Below are 4,891 nucleotides of genomic sequence, written 5' to 3'. Positions count from 1 at the left end.
TTAGTAGTTCAAGTAATTGGACGTTTGGGAATTGTATTCCAGTGCTTAATTGATCAGTGTTCGACTATTGACTTGTTGGGATAATTGCATGTTTCTAGTTGATTGGTTCTAGGTGTATTCCTAGGATGATCTAGCTAGTCGTTTGGCTATGTTCAGTGCCAGGAATGAGGTGATTCATCAGGGGCATGGGAGTTGTTCTTGGCTGTTTTATTTTAGAACAGTTGGCTGTTTTGACCTCTTTAGGTTGTTGCCATGTGATGATGGGTTTTCATCAGGGTACCAGGTCAAGTGATATCGATATTGTGGATTGTGATCGGGACTAGACGTGAGGAGGCGCGACCCTATGCCAGTGTTACTCTGAGAGACTTCAATGCTTCAGAGGTTGCCTGGAAGCCTTTGTGATTCAGGATCGGATATACAAGGGAGGCTATTCAGTCTAGAGATTTGGCAACAGTCGCAGCAGGGTATGACCTTGGATAGATACAAGGTGTGGTATTAAAAGTTATTTATCGTCTGGATTTTCTCAGAGATGCAGGTTTTTGATTTCTGCTCTCAGAATTAGTCTTGGGAGAGATTTTCCTCGACAAGTGATTGTTTTGAGCAGATAGGCTTTTTACCTTCGATTTTTGGGATATCACTAGACGGCTAGGTCTAGTAGGTAGATGGACTTCTAACAGTGGTTATTATGATTATCGTCTGGTTTAATCAGAGATAAGATTAAGATTCCTTGAGACAGGATGATACAGATTATCAAATTGTAAATTGTTTTGGGCTTAGCTAGTCTTGGTGTTTATTTCAAATGGACAAGGCAGTTAGCAGTATGTCCAGACTGGTGCGGGTTTATGCCAATAGACTACCCTTAGCTATCGTCTGACTCTGTTAGAGATAGAAATGATAATTTGATGTGAATCTTCTGATTCCAAGTGTTTGGGATTAGGAGACTTATGGTAACAGGATCAGAGTTGTTGATCAAGCTATGTAAGTTGTCAGTAATCAAGATTGGCGAGCGATTGCTTCAATTTGGTTGATACTCTCAGGCTAAGCGTGAGTTGCAGTGGATCGACTCCTATATGTTTCGTCACAACACCCAACATTGCCACCTGATGACCCCAGATGAGTCGGTAAACAATTCAAAGTGAAGCACTAGCATATCGAGTTTCCATGTTGTCCCGAGTCATAAAGACTAGTGGTGTACAACCATAAACTAGGACTTCTCCACTCGATAAGTGAGAACCACTTGAAAGTCCTTTAGGGAGGGTTGTTCAGTGCACTCTACAAGGAGCACCTATTTGCATGCTTGGACATCTCCATGTCCCCTATCAATGAAACATGGTACTCACATCGCAAATACTAGTCTCAAGCTCGAGCGGCCTTTATCCTTCTTTATGGTGGCTGAATCGACTAGGAACAGTTTAGAATATACAGTATTCCAAATATGAGTTTCATGATAGTCATCACATGACCATCTCATATTCTTTCTACTATTTGTATATTCAAGGGCTTTATCTATGCAGTTAGCATGGGTATAAAGATAAAGATGTGCCAAATTAAATAATGTCAAATATTATTAAAATAAAGATTGTCATACAAGAGTTCTCTCAAAGACCATCGGCCAACACATTGGCTCGACGGACACCAACTCTAACAATCTCCCACTTGCACTAGAGCCAACTACCCATATTTTTCAAACTCATTGATTCGCAATGCTTTTCGAACAATGGTCCTGGTAAAGGCTTAGTTAGTGGATCAGCAACATTATCTGCGGAGGCGACTCTGTCTAGCAAGACATCTCCTCATTCCACAATTTCCCGGATGATGTGGTATTTTCTCAGTACATGTTTGGATTTCTGATGAGACCTTGGTTCTTTTGCCTGAGCAACGGCACCAGTGTTCTTGCAGTACACCGGGACTGGATCAACTTCATTAGGAATAACGCCCAACTCTTGGACGAAATTCCTAATCCAAATAGCCTCCTTTGCAGCATCTGATGCAGAAATATATTCTGCCTCGGTGGTTGAATCCGCAGTGCTATTTTGGTTGGAACTCTTCCAACAAACAGCAGCACCATTGAGCATGAATATAAAACCGGAAGTTGACTTCGAATCATCAACATCGCTTTGGAAGCTAGAGTCGGTATAGCCTTCCAATTTTAGTTCTCCACCCCCATAAACCAAGAACACATTCTTAGTCTTTCTCAAATACTTGAGAATGTCTTTCACAGCTTTCCAGTGTGGAAGATCAGAGTTCGATTGATATCTACTTGTAACACTAAGTGAAAAGGCCACGTCAGGACGTGTAGATATCATCGCATACATGATACTACCAATTGCAAATGCATATGGAATGCGTGTCATCGCCTCTATCTCTGCATCATTTTTGGGAGACATGGACTTGGATAGAGACACACCATGACACATTGGTAGATGTCCTCTCTTAGACTCATCCATCGAGAACCTCTTCATGATGGTATCAATGTATGTGGACTGGGTGAGACCAAGCAATATTTTCGATCTATCCCAATAGATTTGTATTCCCAATACAAAAGATGCTTCACCCAAGTCCTTCATCGAGAACTTACTCGATAACCATACTTTAGTTGATTGCAACATTCCTACATCATTCCCAATTAGTAGAATGTCATCAACATAAAGTACTAGGAATGTCACAGCACTCCCATTGACCTTCTTATACACACATGGTTCCTCAGGATTCTTAGTAAACCCAAACTCTTTGATTGTACCATCAAATCTGAGGTTCCAGCCCCTAGATGCCTGTTTGAGACCATAAATAGATCTCTGAAGTTTGCATACTTTATGCTCACTTTCGATAGATATGAACCCTTCAGGTTGAGACATGTAAATTTCTTCCTTAATATCCCCATTAAGAAAAGCTGTCTTTACATCCATCTGCCATATTTCATAGTCATACCATGCGGCAATGGCAAGAATTATCCTTATAGACTTGAACATTGCGACTGGAGAAAAAGTTTCTTCAAAGTCAACTCCTTGCCTTTGAGTATAACCTTTTGCTACCAATCGAGCTTTGAAGGTCACCACCTTCCCATCCGTCCCAAGCTTCCTCTTGTAAATCCATTTACACCCTATAGGAACAATTCCTTCAGGTGGATCCACAATATTCCACACTTGGTTCGAAGATTCCACACTTGGTTCGAATACATGGAATTCATCTCAGATTCCATAGCTACAAGCCACTTGGATGAATCGGCATCAGATAACGCTTCCTTGAAGGTCCTTGGATCACATCCATGGTCAGGCACATCTTGGCCCTCTTCAAGAAGCAGACCATACCTCATAGGTGGTCTTGAGATCCTTTTGGATCTTCTAGGAACTTGTATCTCCTCTCTTAGCTGTTCGGGTGTGGGCTCTACAATCGTGGGTGTATCTCGAACTTTCTTGAGTTCTATCATCTCCCATTTTCTATCCAATAGAAATTCCTTCTCCAAGAAGGTCGCATTCCTAGAAACAAACACCTTTGTTTATTTGGGATGATAGAAATAATATCCAACCGAATTCCTTGGATATCCCACGAAGTAGCATAAAATGGATCGAGCATCCAATTTATCTCCCACTGTCTGCTTCACATAAGCAGGGCACCCCCATATTCTAAGATAAGAATACTTTGGAGGTTTTTCCATCCATATCTCATATGGTGTCTTATCAACTGCCTTTGAATGGATATTGTTCAACAACAGTGCCGCTGTTTCAAGCGCATATCCCCAAAAGGATGGCGGCAACTCCGTGAACCCCATCATAGACCGAACCATGTCCATCAAATTCCGGTTACGACGTTCCGAAACACCATTCAAATGAGGTGTACTAGGAGGAGTCCACTGTGAGAGAATCCCATTCTCCCTAAGATACTCTTGGAATTCAGCACTCAAGTACTCACCACCTCGATCTGATTGAAGTGCCTTGATTCTTCGTCCCAATTGTTTCTCCACTTCATATCTGAATTCTTTGAACCTTTCAAAAGCTTCAGATTTGTATTTCATCAAATACACATACCCATACCTAGAGAAGTCATCAGTAAAGGTAATGAAGTAAGAATGTCCGTGCTTAGTGGTGATGCTAAGTGGACCACACACATCTGTATGGATCAAATCCAACAGTCCCTTGGCTCGCTCCACATGGCTCTTAAAGGGAATTTTGGTCATCTTTCCTTTTAGATAGGGTTCACAAGTAGTAAGAGAATTAATATCAGACATATCAAACATGTCTTCTCCCACTAGCATGTTCATCCTTCTTAAAGATATATGACCTAATCGAGCATGCCATAAGTGTGCTGGATTTAGAGTATCTTGTTTTCTTTTGGATATTGTTGATATCTCTTGGACATTATACATAGGAATATCTTTCAATTTTAAATTATAGAGATCGTTTTTCAATTGTCCTGTACCAATTAAACATTCATTCTTGTAAATATTGCAAAAACCTTTGCCAAATAAACAAGAATATACATCTTTATCAAGCATAGAAATGGAAACAATGTTTTTCACCAAATCTGGTACAAACAAAACATCTCTCAAACATAACTTAAAATCATTGTCCAACTATAAGTAAACATCTCCAATAGCTTTGGCAGCAACTCTTGCCCCATTGCCCATCCTCAAGAAGGTCTCATCATCCCTGAGTCTCCTACTTCTTGCCATCAACTGTAAATCATTACAGAGATATGAGCCACAGCCGGTATCCAATACCCAAGAAGAAGAGTTAAGTGAAATGTTCACTTCAATGTAGAACGTATCATTTTCAGAACCATTCCGGTCAAGATATTTCTTGCAGCTACGCATATAATGTCCATGCCGAAGCAGGCGTGCTTGCTCATCAAAGAGCTCTTTGAGATGCAAATGAATGTCAGCAGTATTCTTAGC

The sequence above is a fragment of the Henckelia pumila genome, chromosome 3 (genome assembly GCF_033568475.1).
Source record: "Henckelia pumila isolate YLH828 chromosome 3, ASM3356847v2, whole genome shotgun sequence".
Classification (NCBI taxonomy): domain Eukaryota; kingdom Viridiplantae; phylum Streptophyta; class Magnoliopsida; order Lamiales; family Gesneriaceae; genus Henckelia; species Henckelia pumila.
Note: the sequence above shows the minus strand (reverse complement) of the source record.